This window comes from Crinia signifera, chromosome 2, assembly GCF_055691185.1.
Source record: "Crinia signifera chromosome 2, ASM5569118v1, whole genome shotgun sequence".
Lineage (NCBI taxonomy): Eukaryota > Metazoa > Chordata > Amphibia > Anura > Myobatrachidae > Crinia > Crinia signifera.
The window spans coordinates 333,051,477-333,072,849 of record NC_139218.1 but is presented as its reverse complement, the minus strand read 5'-3'; the positions used below and the strand labels follow the sequence as shown (position 1 = coordinate 333,072,849).

General features: G+C 46.1%; 1 protein-coding gene and 1 long non-coding RNA gene across 3 annotated transcripts in view; one reads left to right on the top strand and one right to left on the bottom strand.

Annotated features, from left to right (window-relative positions):
• Nucleotides 1-7,764: 7,764 nt before the first annotated feature.
• LOC146057778 (uncharacterized) lies at nt 7,765-11,704 on the bottom strand. Its single transcript, XR_014469773.1, has 2 exons — nt 10,796-11,704; nt 7,765-8,154 (listed from the first exon to the last, which is right to left on the bottom strand). It is a non-coding gene; the product is annotated as an uncharacterized LOC146057778 (long non-coding RNA).
• POU6F1 (POU class 6 homeobox 1) overlaps nt 10,959-21,373 on the top strand; it is a 68,097-nt gene continuing 57,682 nt past the window's right edge. For both annotated transcript variants that reach the window (XM_083169445.1, XM_083169444.1), the window contains exon 1: nt 10,959-11,288. The gene's annotated coding sequence lies outside the window, so the exon portion shown is untranslated. The remainder of the gene's footprint in view (nt 11,289-21,373) is intronic.

Sequence of the window (21,373 nt, the reverse complement as noted above, 5' to 3'; positions counted from 1 at the left end):
CCAGTTCAGAGAGCAAAAAAAAAAAATGGGTCTGAAACGGGTAGGACCCTGCTTTTTTACCGTTTTAAAATACCAGTTATTTTAAAACGGTAAATTCACTCTGGACCTTTCAGACTGCACATATTACCGCTTTGAAATGGTAAAAAATATGGCAAAATACCGGGTAATAAGTGCGGTCTGAAAGGGGTATAATCGTAGCTCTATGGAAAATTGTCCTCACAAACACATCACTAAAGAGATCAGTTTTGTATTTGGAACATTACATCTGTATTTTCCTAATAATATGGGCTGAGAGTGGTTGGGATTTACAAGGACTTGATAATCCTAAACACCTCTTCAGTAGGCTATTCAAAATGTCAGATGAGTCCTAGAGGAGACTAGAGTTTCTTACGTAATGTCCTGAAGGGTATGGATCATTGGGTAGACAGCAAGATGGTCGACAAGCATTAGGTCGACACCACAAAGTCGACATTACTGAAGGTCGAAATGCCTGAAAGTTGACATGACTGAAGGTCGACATGTCACTAGGTCGCCATGGGGAAGGTCGACAGTAAAAAGGTCGACATGGGGTTTTTCAAATAATGATGTCCCAAATTTCGAAACAGTCAACATGGACACTTAAATGTACCGCGTCCCCTCGCATGGCTCGTTGCACTTGCCATGCTTCGGGCACGGTGCCTCGCTACGCTCTGCACACTATTTTATTCTCCCATAACGCTCTAGTGGATGGTAGGGCATGAAATACCGCCTGTCGGCATATGTCGGCTCAAATAAAATGTGAAAACCCCATGTTGACCTCTTGACTGTTGACCTTCCCCATGTCAACCTAATGCTTGTGTCAACCTAATGAACTGTCGACCTAACCAATGTTGACAGTCCTGTCGACCTAGTGGTGTTGACCTAATGCTTGCCGTCTAGCTGTAGGCTCAGATTTAAAAAAAAACACAAGAATTGACTTTCAATATCATTAATTAGCGCTATAATTTTTCTTTGCAGAGACATTGACAGTTATGTTCCTACACATGTTAGTATTGCGAGATTTACAAATTTGTAATTGTAATTCCATGAGAGGATTTCATCTAAAATTAATTTGGAATTACTGTGTTTATCTCTATTAACCAATTTGTCTGCCCATGGCCTGTTTTTCAGCATTTGGAAGCAAGTGGTTGATTGTCATTTGCTCGCATACCAGATCTTTGTTCTAATGAAACAGATTGAACAGATAAATCTACAAGTATTCTCAGCTTAAAGCCCTGTACACACACACATCGATTTGCTTTTGATTTGATGTTAGATTCGATTTTTCTATTAGATCTGGCATTAGATCTTTCCATTCGATTTGGCATTAGATCTGTACTTTTGGATTAGATATCTAATTCGATATCGAATTCGATATACATTCATGGTACATTGTAGACATTCAATTTACTAGATCTAATTCTGTTTGATTTTGTGAAAACGGGAGCGGGCATCAAATCGAATGTAGATCGAAAGTGACACAACAACCATTCGATTTCGTTTAGGATTCAATTCGATTTTGCTTCTATAAGCAAAATCGAATCGAAAATCGGGAAAAATCGATGCATGTGTACAGGGCTTTAGACCAGAGATTCCCAAACTCGGTCCTTAAGACACCTTAGTGATCCATACTATTAGTATTTCCATGCTTAATTAGTAACTCATTACATTTTATTTAACTATCTGTGCCAAGCCATTAGTATCTTTAAACCTGCACTGTTGTACTGTGCTGGGTACACACACAAAAATCTGGTAATGTATAGCAGAAAATTACAATCGGTTATTTGCTCCAAAATGCTGGAAAATGGATAATGATTGTTTGGATTCATTTGCTTTTGCCATTGTTACGAGACACAAGTATTTCCCCAAACAGACTTTCCTTTCTCTACAACCAAACAGCTGCAGCCTACATCCCAGCTGACTGCCTCAGCCAATCCACTCTTCCCAGTGGGTATAACTTTCCTGGGAAAGCCCTTCCTGATTGTCAGTGCTGTGGTTTCTCTTGCTTAGCAGCTTTAAGGTTGCCAGCTCGTGAGGATTCCTATCAGTGGTGCCGGAACGGGGGGGGGCGAGGGGGCAGCTTGCCCCCCCCAAAATTACTGAGGCGCTAAAGTACCGTTGTCTGGGGGCGCTGTCAGGGCCGGCGACAGGGGGGGTCAAGGGGGACATGTGTGACGGGCCCCGGCGATCTGAAGGGCCCCAGAGCCCGGCCGGGGCCCGTCTGTGTCTTGATGTATGTGTGAGGTCTTTTCTACACTCACATATCCTGCAGTGCTATGCGCGCTGGCGCCGCTGCGCCGGGTCTCTCCATCCGTCCTCCCTGTCAGACTCAGTCCCCTCCCTGCCGGCCGCCCTGCCCAGCGGTGTTTGATTGACACTTACAGTGTCCGACGCCGCGGCCGCCCGCCCCCTGCTGCTTAAGTGACGAGCGTAATGGCCACCCGAATTGTTAACGCCACCCCACGATCAACATCAACCCGAAGCGTGGCGAGCGCAGCGAGCCCGCGAGGGGCGGCGGTACGCGTCCTACGACCTTTTCATACCCCCACTATCCACGTCGGCGTGGAGTTGAGAATAGAAAGTGTGGCGAGCGCAGCGAGCCACCGAGCCCGAAGCGTGGCGAGCGCAGCGAGCCCCGCGAGGGGACGCGGATACGTGAAGATGCGGATACCGAGCCCGAAGCGTGGCGAGCGCAGCGAGCCCCGCGAGGGTACGCGGACAGCTGTGAAGCTATCCGCGGCCCCTCGCGGCGCTCGCTGCGCTCGCCACGCTTCGGGCTCGGTGGCTCGCTGCGCTCGCCACACTTTCTATTCTCAACTCCACGCCGACGTGGATAGTGGGGGTATGAAAAGGTTGTAGGACGCGTACCGCCGCCCCTCGCGGGCTCGCTGCGCTCGCCACGCATCGGGTTGACGTTGATCGTGGGGTGGCGTTAACAATTCGGGTGGCCATTATACACTTCAGGGTGCCAATTTGGCCTCTGTGGCCCATTTAACATTGTTTCCTATGGAAAAATCGGGTCAATTGAGGCATTGAACAGGAAAATTGGGTCAATTGAGACATTTAACATTGTTCCCTATGGGAAATCTCGGGCATCTCGTCGGTTGATCGCACCCGATTTTTTAGTGCATTCAATGCCCGAGATGCCCGAGATTTTTTACTAACGATGCCCACGATCAAAATCGTGGGCGCCCTTCTAAGTAAAGAGTACCCATTTTCATTAACTATCAGGGGGTAACATATAGCAATTTAGGGGGCGCCAAAATGAGATTATATCTTGCCCCCCCCCCCAACCTAAAAACGTTCCAGCGCCCCTGATTCCTATCCTGTTAAAGAGATCTGTACCATTTCCATTCAGCATTGCCGACTGACTCCAACAATGTTCCAGCATCGTTCCTGATACCATAGGTGTTCCAGCATCGTTCCTGATACCATCGGTGTTCCAATATCTAGATGACACAAAACTTGAGAAGAGTAATTAAATAAACCGAGGATGCCTCCACACTTCAGAGCGATATTAATAAATTAGATGAGTGGGCAAATGAGGTTCAATGTGGATAAATGCAAGGTTATACATCCAGGGAGACATAACCAATGTGCTAGCTATAACCTAAGCTGGAGGCATTGGGTAATTTGGAACTTGAAAAGGATCTAGGAGTCCAAATTGATAACAAACTAGGGTGTAGTGCTCAATGTCACATAGCAACAAATAAGGCCAACAGAATACTGCCCCTACTAAAAAGGGGCATGGGAACTAGGGACTCGAAAGTAATCATGCCACTGTACAAAGCATTGGTAAGACCACATCTGGAACATGGAGTACAATTCTGGGCCCCACATTATAAAAAGGACATCATAGAACTGGAAAAAGTCCAGAGAAGAGCAACAAACCTAATAAAGGGAATGGAGAATTTAAGCTATGAGGACAAATTTAACAAATTGGGATTGTTTACGCTAGAGAAGAGACGATTAAGGGGGGGATGCTTAACATGTACAAATATTTCAGGGGCCAATATAAGGAACTGTCAGGCGCCATTTTTACTGTAAGGAAGGACTCTAGGACACGAGTGCGTGAGTTTTTATTAGAGGAAAGAAGATTTTTTTTTCCCATAGAAGGAAACATATTTTAACGGTCAGGGCAGCAAATCTATGGAACTCTCTTCCTGGTGAGGTGGTGTCGGCAGACACAATAAATACTTTTAAAATAAGATTGGACAAACATCTATTGGTTAATAACATCCAGGGGTACAAACAATAATCATAATCTGTCTTTAAAGATATCAGAATACACTACGTATAACAAGGGATAAGCTAGCTGCTAATAGATCATACTCACCAAAACAAAGGTTGAACGCAAGTCTTTATTAAGCCTTAACTACTATGTAACTAATATTGATTCCTGATACCGTCAACTTCCATCATCGATTCCTGATACCATCAGTGTTTCATCATAGATTCCTGATACCGTTGATATGCCTTCATTGATTCATAGTACCATTGGGTTGCCATCATTGATTCCTGATACCATTGGTGTGCCATAATCGATTCCTTATGCCATCAATGTGCCATTATTTATTCCTCACCATTGGTGTTCCATCACCAACTCATCATCATCTGTACACATCACCAACCCTGCACCTCCACTATCACCATTCCCTAGTCTGTATCGATGCATCACCTCTGTAAAAATGATTAGCGCATTTGCGCTATGGACCTCCATTACCAGAATTGCAATTTCTATGATAGGCACCATATATCTGTTGAAGAGGTGTGCTTTGCACCCATCCCTAAAAGCATCAGTGGCAGCCTCCAGGCTGTTTGTCCCACTGTGCTCACCGTTCCCTGCAGTGGGCATCCCCCCAGTGTCCTCGTGTGCTGTCACACCTTTGAGTGACAGCACGCCCTTCAGTGACTGTCCGCGTGCTGTTACCTCAGTCTGTGTGTCCCGCCTGGCTGAGGAGAGGAAGCCTGCGCACCCAGTGACAGTGTGACAGGGGGAGCGTTACAGACAGCATGCCTTTACCTGCAGTATGTCCCTCGCTGTGCGCCCTGGCAGGAAGGTAGGCACCTCGGAATCTTTTAAGGACCTATTGTTAACATCTGGTTGTGGACAAACTCCGCTTATGAAAACCGTGAAAATTATGTTTTTGTTATCTGGTATGTTACCTGAGTTGTACAAGTCATTTTAAAGCAGTGTTTTGTGGCCTGGTTCTTTTCACCTGTTCTCCCCCATTTCTGAAATCTCCTCTTATTATCAATTAATGTATCATGATGATCAATCCTAAGAAGCCATTGTCACAAATACTTTGAATTGAAGTCCAGTAGTTTTAATTGTTAATGTCGGTATAATAAATGGGTACTTGTGTATTTTGGCGGCGCCCCCGATGTCCGTCGTACGACGAACAGATCGCATCGCATCGCATGCCATGCACCCGATGGCATGCGATGCGATGCGACGCGATTTTGACCCCCTATACGACCAAAAATCGTATAAGCACCCTAAAGGGTGCTTTTGAGCACCCAAATGGGTGCTTACAATGTTAAATGCACCCCCACGCCACCCCCCACAATAAACGTGAACCCGAAGCGTGGCGAGCGCAGCGAGCCCGCGAGGGGCGGCGGTACGCGTCCTACGACCTTTTCATACCCCCACTATCCACGTCGGCGTGGAGTCGAGAATAGAATAGTGTGGCGAGCGCAGCGAGCCACCGAGCCCGAAGCGTGGCGAGCGCAGCGAGCCCCGCGAGGGGACGCGGATACCTTCACAGTTATACGCGTCCCCTCGCGGGCTTCACAGGTGTCCGTGGCGACGCGGACACCTGTGAAGCCCGCGAGGGGACGCGTTTACCTGTGAAGGTATCCGCGTCCCCTCGCGGGGCTCGCTGCGCTCGCCACGCTTCGGGCTCGGTGGCTCGCTGCGCTCGCCACACTATTCTATTCTCAACTCCACGCCGACGTGGATAGTGGGGGTATGAAAAGGTCGTAGGACGCGTACCGCCGCCCCTCGCGGGCTCGCTGCGCTCGCCACGCTTCGGGTTCACGTTTATAGTGGGGGGTGGCGTGGGGGTGCATTTAACATTGTAAGCACCCATTTGGGTGCTTAACATTGTATAAGCACCCATTAGGGTGCTTATACAATGTTTAATCGCATCGCATCGTATGGCATCGTATGCCATGTACAATGGCATACAATTTCAAAATTGTATGCCATCGTGCACTATAGTATGATATCGCGTCGCATCGCATACCATCGTATGTGTTATGGTATGCGATGCGATGGGCGCCGCCAAAATACACAAGTACCAATAAATGTAAAATTTGTCAGAAATGTATTTTAAAGTATATTTTTATGTTTGTAGCGAACCCCTGATGAAGTCCCATGTAGGGACGAAATGCGTTGGGTACATCTGTTTACTATTCTGAAATATCTGAAACTTACCAATGAACCTTTTAATGGTCCGGAACAGTCACTATTATTGTGTGGAATAAGAGACTTTTTAATAAATGTTTATACATTTTGGACTTTACTTTGTTTGCTTTAAAATTTGTCACAAGGCAATACTGATCTAATCATTAAAGGTCAGAACAAGGGCGCAAACTTACAACTGCTATCCATATGTATATAATATATATATATATATATATATATATATACTAGGTGATTCATCGCGCCCTACGGGCGCTCTTCACACCGTCGTTAGGGGCTGCGCCCAATTAATTTGTGAATATTTGTATATAGGTGATTCATCCCGCCCTACGGACGCGCTTCACACTGTTGTTAGCGGCTACGCTGCCTTAACCTGTGAGCGCCTTTATTGCTTGAAATATGATTTGTATTGTATAGAGGATTTCCAGCATTGCCAGTTTAGTTGGAGGTGATATATGTTACATTAAAAGGGCTTGGGGAGTGGGGTGTACAGAATGGAGTTGTGAAGGAAGTTTTTGGTAGAGATGGTGCTTTTGGGTGAAGGTGTTAAAGGACATGTTTTGCATTTGAGAGACCGTGTTGTGGGCAGCAGCGCCTGCGGGGTGGGTGGCTGAAGGGTGGGATGTGCAGAGGTGTGTTGGTTGGAGGAGGGGGTGGTGGGTGTGCTGTGGGTGCGGGAGGGTTGGGTATAGTGTTTCCGCAGGTGGATGTGGGGGTTCTGGTGTCGCTGTTGGGTGTGGTGGTGGTGTGGGTGGGTGAGGGAGCATGATGGGGGTTGGTGCGGGTGGGGGAGAGGCAGGTGCTGGGATGCCATGGGTGATGGAGTTGCGGGTGTGGGTGTGCTGCGTGCGGGTGGTGTGGGTTGGTGGGGTGTTGAGGTGGGGGGGTGGAGAGGTAGTAGTGTGTGCGGGGATGGCACAGCTGTGTGTGTGTGTGTGGGGGGGGGGGGGTGCATCCTTGGCACATTGCAGGTGTGCACATGCTGTGGGCTATGGTGGGTACTGACTTTATATGGCAGAGACATGTTGAAGATGGGAAGGTGCATGCTGTATATGTGAGACAGATAATGAAGGAATGGATGGGTGTAGACCTGGAGTGTGTGTAGAGTGTGCACAGGTGTACATATATGGTGGACAATAAAGGATATAGATAGGTGCAAACAGCGCTAGTAACCAAGTCCAGCAATAAACAGTTCTCTCAGAGTCCTGGGAGAAATATCACCAAAGTCCCAAAAGTTTATGGACTGCAGCTTCCTTTCCAGTAATATCATCCAGGGTCAGGATGTAGCAATCTAAATAGAGGAAAGGTGCGCTCCATGGTGCAGGTAAAAGATTTTATTTTGGAGACAAACAAATATACTCTAAATATACTCTGTGGGCTGGATACCACATGAGATGTAAATAAATACCACAGGCAGAGCTGCTCACAGGGGAAACTTCCAGACAACCGAATCCACCGGAATCAGGGACGCTGGATTGCGCCGTATGACATCGGGAAAGCTGGAGCCGGAGGTACACGCAGGAGAGATGCTGGGATGTGTGTAGACGTGGGTGTCACAGGCATATGGTGGACAGCAGGGAGACTGGGTGCCATGCTGTTACAGTGGAACGCTGGCGGGCTGCCAGGATGTGTAGAGGTGCAGGGACACTGATGATGGTGTGTGTGGCGGGCAGACGCAGCTCATTGCCAGCAGTGACGCCACGGCTGTCCTGTGTGTACAATATAAATATATAAGCGATATGGGGGAGGGTGAGCACCCCTTATATCTGTGCATGGCATAGTGTTCATTCTAGCACCCGCTATCTTTGAAAACCCATCAGTTGCTGTTCTCTGTCTGGGGTGTCACTGTCTGCTGTGGAGTTTCTAGCACAGGTCTGGTTTGCATATCAGTTTGAAATACAGACCACACTGTGCTAGAAGCACTACAGCAGACAGCGACACCCCAGGCATGGAAGAGGAACTGCATGGGTTTTCAAAGTTAGCGGGTGCTAGAATGAACACTAACGGCATATATCACTCATATGGGGGAGGGTGAGCACCCCTTATATCTATGCATGGCATATATCACTCATATGGGGAAGGGGGAGCACCCCTTATATCTATGCATGGCATATATCACTCATATGGGGGAGGGGGAGCACCCCTTATATCTGTGCATGGCATATATCACTCATATGGGGGAGGGTGAGCACCCCTTATATCTGTGCATGGCATATATCACTCATATGGGGGAGGGTGAGCACTACTTATATCTATGCATGGCATATATCACTCATATGGGGGAGGGTGAGCACCCCTTATATCTGTGCATGGCATATATCACTCATATGGGGGAGGGTGAGCACTACTTATATCTATGCATGGCATATATCACTCATATGGGGCAGGGGGGGATGAGCACCCCTAATATTTGTGCATGGGATATATCACTCATATGAGGGAGGGAAAATCAGCACCACAAAATCTGTGCACTGTATATATCAGGCATATGTTGGGGGAGGGTCATGGGTGTGTCACAGAGCACACCCACTATATAGTATATTAGGACAGTATGACAACCCCTGGGTCACACACAGTGACAGGTGCCCCTGGATGAGACAGCTGAGTGTCAGCAGTGTGACAGTGTATACAGTGTGCTGTCGTGTGTGTCTGTTTCTGTAACTACCCCCCTCCCATCCGGGATGCACGCCGCGCACGTCCACATCCTATCCCGTGCCGTTTGCGCTCCCGGCCTCCCCAGGCCGCCCGGGGCTTTGTACGGGAGTAACCCCGAGCCGCGCTCCCAGCAGCGGGGGAGACCTTTACAATCCTTCCCCCTCCTGTCTCCTGAGAAGCCGCGTCCCTGCACCGCATCATGGCGGCCCTCAGCAAGTCCGTCCCGCACAGCTGCTATGAGATCGGGCACACCTGGCACCCGTCCTGCTTCACCTCCTACCTGCAGATCACGCAGAGCGCCATGGAGGAGTCCCTGAAGATCTATGCGCCCCTCTACCTGGTGAGAACTGCTGGGGGGGAGGAGGAGGAGGGGGCCCGGGAGGGAGGGGGCTGGCTGCTGCTGCTGCTGCCTTCCTGCTTCCCCTCTGCACACACTGTTATCTCTTATATATTTGGCTACGATTTTGCAGGCTGGGTGGTGTGTGACCCCGCCCAGCGTTAGAGCCGCAGATGATTGACAGATGTAGCCAAATATATAAGATATATATATATAAATATACACACAACAATCCCAAAAGCAGGCGCTCCACAACCATTTTTTCAAAACTTGTATTGAAGAACCGAGTACTCTCGGGGATAAACCCCGTCCTTAGGGTACAAATCAATAACAAATGCAACACTGTGTTCTTCAATACAAGTTTTGAAAAAATGGTTGTGGAGTGCCTGCTTTTGGGATTGGTATACAATGGACTTGTGGTGCTCCTGACCTAGTTGGTGTTTTTCAGTGGAGTGCCGGCATATGGCAGGACTAACCTACCTACCTGCCACACCTACCTATCCTATATATATATGCTATTCTTCATATCTGCAAGTTAACTCTTTCATCACCTGTGAACTCTATGCTCATTACTATTAATAAACCTACATTCCTAGCTAAGCTTCCAAAAGTGTGTCATCTAACAACACCACAAGCACCGCTATATACTCTGCCAACAATATCGATGCCTATTATTACCAACAGCAATATCGGTGACTACTGTACATGAAGGACTTATACTGTACATGAGGGACTTATACTAACTTAAAGCTATCTAACCCTTTTGGGGGTTAGATATCACTAAATTAGATTCCACCCATTATGTTTGACTGACTCATGATACAGTCATATGGTCGACCACTAATGGTCGACAGGGTCAAAAGGACAACAGGGTCAAAAGGTCAACAGGTAAAAGGTTGACGTGGTTAAAAGGTCAACATGAAAAAGGTCAACACGGTCAAAAGGTCGACAAAGGGTCGACATGCTTTTTATTGTTTTTAGGGTGTCTATGTTGACATAGGTAGACATGGACACTCTAAGTGTACCGCTGAGCTCACCATGCTTCGGGCATGGTGCCTCGCTGCACTCGGCACACTATTTTATTCTCCCACCACGCCCTAGTAGTGGATGGTAGGGCATGAAATACCGCTAGTCGGCACGTCGGCTGAAAATTACCATTAGTGGTTGACCATATGACTGTCTATCATGAGTCAGTCTATGATACCTTATGTTGGCACTCAATTTTAAGCTGAATCGCTGACCCTAAAAATACTATTGCTGATATTTTGACTGTGTCGACATTTTGCAGCTGGCAATATTTTAACCACATCAGCAATGGCATTCCACATTATGACATTGATCCTTTTGCATCTCCTTACTTTGTGTAAAAGTACTAACGTTGCTGCCATACCCCCACACACAGTGCTATGTAGCATGGTATGTGTGCCCCATTCGCTTCCAGCAGCATTTCTCTCTCGTGAAAAAGAGGGTGATGGCGCTTTAAGAGGAGAATCACTCCCTCCAGCTCCCTCACTCCATATTCAGCCTCAGTATGCAGCGCTCGTCCTGCATATATTATGTTCATGACGCAGCTGCAAAAAAATGTTCATGTAAAAACTGCATTCAACTTTATAATAAGAGGAGACGGCGGGTGTGCGCGTTTCCCCCGGTAACATTGCACCGCAGCAGAGGGAGATGGAGGATGATTAAATATTAATAAGCGGTGTCCCTGCTCCTCCAGGAGCCCCCTCTGCTCATGCAGATGCCCCCATTGTGCGGGGCCCCGGAGGCGGCGGCACGTGAGCGGTGAATGTATAATGAGCCGCCCCGGGTCACCGGCACCGGAGCAGTGACGTCAGCGTCCGGTTACAGGTGAGTGACAACGTCGGGAATACGGGGTGATCGGGGAGAGAGAAGGGGGGGTGACACAAATGCACCGCAAGAGAAAACAATACACCGCAGCTTTTTTCTGTTTTGTTAATATGCAATGTGCTTAATTAGCATAATTTATATATTTATGATGGCGGGGGGCGGGCGACCAGCGCAGGCCTCCGTTTTGCATGGGTTGTGTTATGACTGCAGCCGCAGGACACGGGGGAATGTGTGATGAGACGAGGGGGCGGATTTATGTAGAAGATGGGGGGGTGCTGCAATAATGTTGAAGGGAGATGAGACAAAAAAATAACACCCGGCAGCCGTGGCGCGGAGGGATTCTGACACTGGCCGTCCGCCGCCCGCTCTATTTTCTTTTCTCTCCCTTTCTTATGGTCAGTGCTGCTGGTGCTTGCTGCCTGGTCCCCGGTGAGCGGAGCGCCGCTGTCACTGGCGGAGGGGCCGTAGTTATGCCCCCGGGGTTAAAGGCGGAGGAGTAGTGGGAGCGAGGAGGGGCCTGCAGAGTGCGCTATAAATAATGTGTTGTGTTCCCGGCGGGCGGGTGTGTGCACTGAGGATAGAGGGTGATTATGTATTCCTGAAGGGTTGAGCTATCATTATTAGCATGCTGCCTACAGGGCTCAGCCACGTCTGGCAGACAGCTCGCAGCCTGACAGACTCAAGTGTTGCTCTCTGCGCCCCGGTGGGATGGCGCTTGATCTAGAATAGTAGCACTATGTTTCCTGTAGTCTCTCAAATAAGTTCACTTTAGGCCAATGGTTCCCAAACTGTGTGCCGTGGCACCCTGAGGTTCCTCACCTTGGTCGCCCAAGACCAACTAATATGTAATTATTGTCATTGTAATACTCAAAAACCAGTGTTTGTGACTTGAAAGGATAACATATGTGGCCAAACAGAAGCAAATTGTGTCCCTCACTACATAAATAAACCTGTTATTTAAAACAATGTATTTAATTTAATATACAATTTAATTTTTCATTAACAAACTTTTGGCCTAGGGATGCCATGGATAAAAGTCTGATACTATAGGGTGCCGTGATTCTACATTTTGGGAACCAGGCCGTATCTGCCAGGTTCCTCGGGTGGCCTGATGGGTTGTAATGACCTGTTTTCAGTTGAAGTTCAGATGTTGTAGGGGGGACTGAACCCCCTGAACATATGATTATGTATGCTTTCAGATTTGCCAAATTTCCTAGGCATTTGCCTAGAATACTTGTCTATGATACCTAATCATACTAACGAATAAACAGTCAACAGGATACAGGGAATATAGATTGTAAGCTCCACTGGGGCAGGGACTGATGTGAATGTTCAACTAATCTCTGTAAAGCGCTGCGGAATATGTGTGCGCTATGTAAGAAATGTAATAATATAAAATAACCTGCTACGTGCTTTCTAAAGTCCTTACAGAAGTAAGCATAGATTTAAGCAACCTATTGTTTACTACCATCACAGCTGTAAAAGGTATAGCAGCTGACCTGACCCTCCTCTTCAGTCTCTGGTATCCATATTATAGATAGACCATGTCTAGGTAAATGGTAATTAGGTCAATACCATATGGTTGACGTGAAAATGGTCAACATTTTTTTTTTCTTTTAACATGTTTTCCCAACATTTGTAACATTGTGTTACTGTCCACATGGACCTTCATTGGGAATAGTAATCTGTGGTGAGCACAGCCACCATCCATGCCCAAAATGTGGGGAGCATATAGGTTTTTATTGAATTTATTGTATTGGTGACATATTACTAAACCTACAGGATTTGGGTTATCCATTTTGAGTGTGAAATCTTTTGCAAGGTGACCATCAATCATTTCACCTACCAATGGTCAGCCTGCTTTAGTGTGCAGTGAGTTGTGGGCCAATCAGAGCCTGGGGGCAGGGCTTCAAATGCTCAATGGCCATCCCTAGACTTGACCCCTCTCCCCCCAAAAAACACGCTGACCATAGGGGGTGTTCAGCCTGTGCCGCTATTTCCGTTGGTGGAAATAGTGGCACTTGCCTATTTAATGCTGCCATTTCTGACAGCATTGAAGGCTTTCAGATTTGTTTCTTTCAAAAGTTAAGTATGAATTGTAGGAAACGCTAATTGTCAAATTTGCGGCCGATTATAACAGTCGGAACGTTGAATACCGAATGATGAGTTGAAAACGTTGTGAATCCGACTGTCAGGAATGCCCAGACAGTTGGATTCAGGATTGTATACCCCCATGTGTGTGTTTCAACTACTGTCATGTCAACTTTTTGAAACTAAACTTTTTGTTGACGTTAATAATGTAAATATTTTTCTACATGTTGGCCCAATGCATGTTGACCATCAACCTATTGACAGACCTAAATAATGTAGATATACCACTCCCTTCATATCTGCCAGTAAAATGGCAACATGCGACTAATATGCCACACTGCTAAATTGTGCCTCACCCTGCCTCCCATTCCTTCTTCTCCAACAACTTTTCCAACCCTGTCTTGCTATCCTCTCTCCTCATATAACATGGGTGCAATTGTTTTAATAAGTTGCAATAACTGAAAAATGCAAATAGAAAGTAAACAAAGTTTGCATATTGGAATAATGTAATAGAAAAAAATAATAATTTGGGAGCTGAAAATCAGAAATGGCGCTCATCCAAAAAATAATTTGACTCCCTACTGTTGTTCTTCCAAGGTTTTGTTTAACAGGCAAATCTGTATGCCGCTACAAGGAGAATATAGCAGAATTGACTAAACGAAAAAATCTACATAAGGAGATATATACACACACACACACACACACACACACATTTATTAAGACCAAGCTAAATAATGATCATTTATTGTTTTGATTTACTATTTTATGTACCATTAACGCTATCCTGATTCACATGGAATAGATTGTTCTGTTGCCTTTTTAATGCATATTTTTTGTAAATCTATTTCTTAGGTTTGAATGCACACTTCTTTCAATGGGCAGTATTCAATGAGCCAAATCGCGATGTGCAGCGAATCCTGCACAGTCGCCGTGTTCCGGAGGGCTGGAGCCTTTGCTGCCAGCCCTCGCTGACACAGTATTCAATGCCGCAGGGGCTCGCTGACCCTGACAACGAATGTTAACCCGCCGCAGGGAGCCGGGGAACGGCGGTTCAGGTAGGGAGATGGAAGTCTCCCTGCCTGCCCCAGAACGTATGTGGGGGGAGGTGGGCTCACCGGGAGCCAGGCAGCACAAGCTGCCCCCCGAGAGAGCCAGCAGGGGACCAGGTATGCACTGCTCCCGATCGTGCATATGTAATGATCGGGAGCAGTGAATATATGAATATGTAATGAGCGGCTCTCGGCCCCCTGCTGGCTGTTATGTGTAAAAAAAAAATATATATATTTTTAATTAAATATATATTCATGTGCTGTAGGCACATGAATAAAAATAACGACCCTTCACAGAATAAAATTCCTGAATTTTTTTACACCAAATTTAAAACAAAAAACATTATTTTAAAAGTTCACATTCCACTTCACCATGAAAAGATGGCGATTGCTACACGGTGACACACGGCGAAAATCACTTAGAAAGCAATTCGCCATCTTCTCATTGAATACACTCACGGCGAATCACATTGAAAAACCACAGCGAATTGCGGAGAGTATCAGACGGCGAATTGTCCGTCATTCACTGTTCGCTGATGGTGAAAAGTGCACGTTGAATAGGGTGATTCACTTTCTGACACAAAAAATCACCTTTCAAAGTGAAAATAGCACAAATTCGCCATGAAACATGGTGAATTGGCCTCATTGAATACTGCCCAATTACTTGTTTCTCAATACCCATGTCTACTTTTGATATATGCATTGTCAGCTTTTAGGGAACAGTAAGGAAATAACCGAAACAAGTAGCAAATCTATTAAATGTAAACCTGGAACTTTTATTAGGGGAATACAATTTAGTTTATGCAATAGACTAGTGCCCTGAAATGGCTTCTATTAGCATTGTGTGTTGTAGTTTACTTAAGTAATACGTTTTAAATTTGCCTGATGTGATTTCATGATATACGACCATGTTAAGCTGGCCATTCCCTGACATTATCACATCTGATATGACCATGTCAGATGTCTTCTGGCAGAAGCTAATCTTTCAGGCAGTTTCCAGGGTTAAGAGGTGTACACATGGCTCATATTCAGTCAAATGCTTCAGAACTCATTGGATGGCGCTTCACAGTGCAGGTGGACAATGACCCATACTGCTAAAGCAAGCAAAACGTTTTTTTTTTAAGGCAAATAAGTGGAGAAGTATGATTTTATATTACCATCCTTTATGTCTCCTGGAAGAATTGGTATGTCCAGGAAATGGTGACCCCAATGTCCTTATGCCCTATAATGCCAAGGGATCAAGCCTCCCTGTTTGGCGTGTGGTCTCCTTTTGTGGCTGGATTAGGAAAAAAGCAGATATCCCAATTTTTGAAAAGTCCAGATATAACAGGAGTTACCGATCGTCGGTGAGAGAGTGGACTGGTCACGCTGGATGGATTGATAAGAGTCTAAACCGGTTAGTATCAGCTCAACGCGTTTCCCCGGATAGTCTGTGTCCGGCTATGAATTTACTATGTTAACGTCTCCTGAACAACTGCTCTTATAAGAGCAAACCTGTCTAGACTGTCTGCCTGTGAAATATTTAGCCACGTATGCGATCGGTGCAGATAGCATTGCCGACCGTTGCAGCATGTGGATCCGCACTAACAGCCCTGAACACTTTCCCTTACAGGGACATGTATTATGTGATTAATGATTCATGTCAGCTTAATATTAATAATATAATTGTAATTAATATTTTTGCACCAACGGCTTTGAAATAATGTCTTCATTGGTGAAGTATTGCCTATCTATATTACCCATGCAGACAGCCTTACCAACACTGTCATACAGAGACCTACACTGACAGATCAGCATTCTGTCTCGCTGTAAGGGAGACACACTGCTAAGGAAATGAGAAATTACCCTCTGTCTGATTTATTACTTTAAATCTGCACTACCATATACTGTATGTAATTGGAGGTGTAGAAATACACATTACCTATATATAACTGCCAATACTGATTGGAATATACCTGATCATTACCTAGGACATTTCTATAGTTATCGACAGCTCATTTAGTGAGAGATAATATAATATACAGATTTATCATTGGTGTATATCTCACTCCTGAGTGTTATTTATCAATCTAGTGTTCCTTCTAGCACCCGCCAACTTTGAAAACCCATGCAGTTCCTCTTCCCTGCCTGGGGTGTTGCTGTCTGCTGTAGTGCTTCTAGCACAGTGTGTCTGTATATCAGCACTGATATGCAAACCAGACCTGTGCTAGAAACACCACACCAGACAGCGACACCCCAGGCAGGGAAGAGGAACTGCATGGGCTTTCAAAGTTGGCGGGTGCTAGAATGAACACTATCGATCTATTTTCCCTTTACACCTAGTGTGAGTGCATAGTGTTCAGTAGAGCTCCTATAAGTTGCAACAATTGTGACACATAAACGACTGAATCAATTTAACAGAATGGAATGGTTACAACTTCACTAGCTGAAGTCAATATAAACATCAGGCTCAATTTGAAGCAACTAGTCAGTAAATGACAATCCAATGATAATAAAGAGTTTCCCTATACTCGCTTATATGTATCTGTGATTTGGCTGGAAAGCCTAAGAATTATCACTAATGATACATATAAAACAATGAGACGTTAATAACTTGATCAATTTATTACAAGACCTAAAACAGTGCATCAAAACACCCACATCAGCATTTTGTTCATTTGTGTACTGTGTGTGTGTTTCATTCATGTACGTACGTGTGCATTAATATAAGTTTTTGGTACTCGTTTCCTAGCACGGTGCCCAGTTTTCCTACGTACTGCACCGCAGGGAAATCGCATCGCATGGGCCATTAACGGCATGCGATGCGATTTTTTTTTTTATGTCATTTTTTCTATGCTCATGACATTAGGTATACAATAATATGATTGTATGTCCCAAAAATAGGTTTAACGCACCCCCCCCCCCCCCCTCTATCCACGCCAGCATGAAGTGTGGCGAGCACAGCGGAACACGTCCTCCGACTTTTTGATTCCCCCACTATCCACGTCGGCGTGGAGTTGATTTTATATAGTGTGGCAAGTGCAGCGAGCCACGGAGCACGAAGCGTGGCGAGCGGACGCGGATAACTTCACATGTAGTCCGCGTCCCCTCGCGGGGCTCACCGTGCTTCAGGCTTGGTGGCTCGCTGCGCTCGCCACACTATATAACTTAAACACCACACCGACGTGGATAGTGGGGTAATGAAAAAGTTGGAGGATGTGTTGCGGCGCCGCTCGCCACGCTTCGGGGTGGTGTGGATAGTGGGGGGGGGGGGTGTTAAACCTATTTTGGGGACATACCATGACATTAGGTATACAATAATATAATTGTATCGCACACCCTATAAAATCGCATGTGATTGCATGTGATTTTGCGGCAAATGCGATGCGATGGCCCGGGGCAGAGAGAGCAGTGAAATCGCATCGCATCACACATCGCATGGCCCTAAAATGGCCCATGCAATGCGATTTTCCTATGCAGAATAGCCCACTAAGCAAATTGCTTAATGGGCGCCGTTCTAGGAAACAAGTACCAAATTATTTTTTCTATTTACTAATAAAAGTTAAATTTTAGGAGTACTCTTTTGGTGCACCACATAGTGACAAATCTTCTCTTTCTTGATCCATGATAACCCTTGTCCAGCGGTAGCACACCGCAGTAGCCCCTAAAGTTGTCACTGGTTAATAATAAAGGCACTTAGAGGGCCTATATATTTCACAAAAATCTATTTGACAACCATCTGATCTTGTGCCATCACTCCCCCTGCAATGCCCCAAGAACAAGCAGGAACTGAAGACATTTACAGTGGAGGCCTGGTAGAGCATCACCAGGGATAAAACCCAGTGTCTTGTGATGTCTATGTGTTTCAGACTTCAGGCTGTAATTGACTGCAAAGGGTTTGCAACAAAGTATTAAAAAGTGAAAGTTCGATTTAGTATTGTTTAGTTTGTCCCATTACTTCATCACATTACTATCACCCGGCCAAATAGACAGTGCAATTTTCTAAGTCGCCTGCCACAGTGTAATTGATTGCAGCTGGGGGAATGCAGGATGTAGTTAGCAGTCTAATCTCTGATGGCTTGGACTCGGCTTAAGGCCCCCATACATTAGTCCGACTTGTCCTAGGGACAAGTCGGACTTGATTTCCCCTGCAGCTCCCCGGGAGGGGGACACACGATTAGGCACTTGATGTGCCAAATTTTGCATATGATAAATCTCATGGATTTATTATATGCAGTCCCCGGGGAGCTGCAGGGGGAGAGCCGGGTGGGGGACGCTGGGGAGCAGCAGGGAACAGCTGGGCAGGGTGAGCTGACAAAGAGTCAGCTGGCCGGGGACACTGTTGATCCGGGCATGGGGAGAGGCTGGCAGGGGCAGTGTACACATAGGCAGCGGGCGGGGGGACGCCGGTGAACCGGCGAGAGGAACAGCTCACGTGCTGGGCAGGACCAGACAGACGCAGCTTCAAGGAAGAAAAAAAAACAATACAAAGAATGGGGAGCCAGTGATTGGCTGAGAGCTCTCTCAGCCAATTGCTGATTGGCTGAGAGAGCTCTCTCAGCCAATCACTGCCTCCCCATTCGTTTGTATTGAAGCTGCGTCTGCCTGGTCCTCCTGCCCAGCAGTGAGCTCAGCTGTTCCCCTCGTCGGTTCACCGGCGTCCCCCGCCCGCTGTCTATAGTGTCAGCTGCCCCTGCCAGCCTCTCCCCATGCCCGGCGTCCCCCGCCTGCTGACTATTTGTCAGCTCACCTTCCCCGGCGTCCCCCGCCCGCTGACCCTGCCCGGAGACTGCACATAAGATTTGGAAATTTTATGTGCAGCCGGTGCGACTGCCCGACTCCGATCCGATGCGCACGGGACCGTGCATCGGGTCGGATAGGGTGTCAAAACATGTGATTTGGGACGATTTCACAGCCCGATTCATCCGAATCGGGTGAAATCGGGCCCAAATCGCATAATGTATGGGGGCCTTAAGTTGAGTCCTATTAAGTTGGTCACCTTGTACATACGGTATGTAATCTTCTTTGATCTATCCCTATGTATGGTACTGCAGAACTCTTGGCATGATATAACAAAGATATTAATAATTATTATTTACTAGTTAAATGCTTTCTTTTGCGTCAAGATTAATTTCCAACCTAGTGACATATTCCTTAGTTTTTATCTAGAGGTAAAGGCTGATATGGAGTTGGCAAAAGTAGATACTTTTTAACATACATACTCTAGGTTTTTTCATGGTAATTCAACATGTCAGCCCTTCTCCCCTTGAATTATGAGATTAAAGTTTTTGTTAAAATTTTATTTAATTTCTGCCCTATTGGTGGAATCTGGAGCTATACCCAGAGGTAATGGGCAGTACAATAAAATTACTTTAAATACTGTATAATGATTATAAATATAATGGGTAAATTAATTATATCTTTCCGAGAACAATCTTCAGACAGACATTAACAGATGGCGTATTCCTGTTTTGCGCATTAGTAATATCATAGCAGATAAACACATTTCATTAGTATATACTAGGAAAATGTAGCACCCTTTAGATCCATTTCCAAGGTAACGTCGTGTCTTCTGCTACAATATACAATAGATGAAATGTATGCTTGTTATAATTAGGAACTGAATGTCATCCAATCTGTTGATTCAGGGTGGCAATGAATTAAAAACAACACAAGGGCAACGCTAATGGAATTAACTACTTCAAACTACTTCACAGATAAATGCGGAGATAATCAGTAACCATTTAATTGTTGGTTCAATGGCCAGTATTCATTGCTCCCAATTCACAGTTTTTTCGGCGACTCGGGCTGTTTTCACTCCTTGCGGTGATTTTTTTTTTCACTGAAAATATGATTCACCCTATTCAATGTTCACTGTTCGCGAAAAGTGAATGCCCGCCAGTTCTCCGTTTCATGCTCGCTGCAATTCGCTGGTGTATTTCAATGGGGTTTTCACTGGGATTCGCCGAGAGTGTATTCAATGCTCAAATGGAGAACTGCTTTCTCCATTGATTTTCACCATGATTCTCCAATTTACATTCGTCATCTTTTTTAGGTGAACTGGAATGTGATCTTTTAAAATAAAGCGTTAATTTTTTTTTTTTTTTTGGTGTCAAAAAATCAGTTTTTTTGTTTTCTGTGAAGGGGCATGCTGTTTTTATTCATGGGCTTGCAGCACATGAATATATTTTTCATTATTATTATTATTTTTTTAAACTATTTTTTTTACACATTCGCCAGCAGGGGGCGGGAGCCGGGAGCCGCTCATTAGTATTCATATATTCACTGCACTCTGGTCCCGATCATTACATATGCAGGATCGGGCCCAGTGAGTGCAGCGGCTCCTGTCCCAGCCCCCTGCCAGCTCTAGGGGGGCTCCCTGAGTCAGTGCCAGCCCTACTTTACCCCCACAGTGTCCGGCGCAGGCAGGGAGGCTTCCATCTCCCTGCCTGCAGCCGTCCCCCAGCTCCCCGGCGGCATTCGCCGGGGGGGTTAAAATTCGCCACCAGGGGCAGAGAGCCCCTGAGGCGTTGAATAGGGCGGAGGGCCGGCTGCCTGGCGAATCTCCCTGAAGGGAGAATTGCGGCGAAAGTGCAGCGAATCCTACACGGGATTCGCTGCCGTCCGTGATTCTACCCATTGAATACCTGCCAATGTCTTAATACCAAGTATTGGTAAACCTTTTTTGGCCTTTGTTTACATATATCCTTTACACCCAAATCCCAGCTCCAACCCGGCATTTGGAACACGGATCTGGAATTTTCATCATTTACACTGTGGTACCTACTCGCAGTCTAAAAGGGGGTGGCGCTTGGAGAGGACATCATGGTAAGCTGCTGGTCTTCCCCCAGCCCCCGTGCACCCCCTCAGCCCCCATCTGCGAGGTGAATGGATGTCACACACAAAATCAACTCCATGCCCACATGCATAGTGGGGGTATGAACAGGGTGGGTATACAATAAAAAA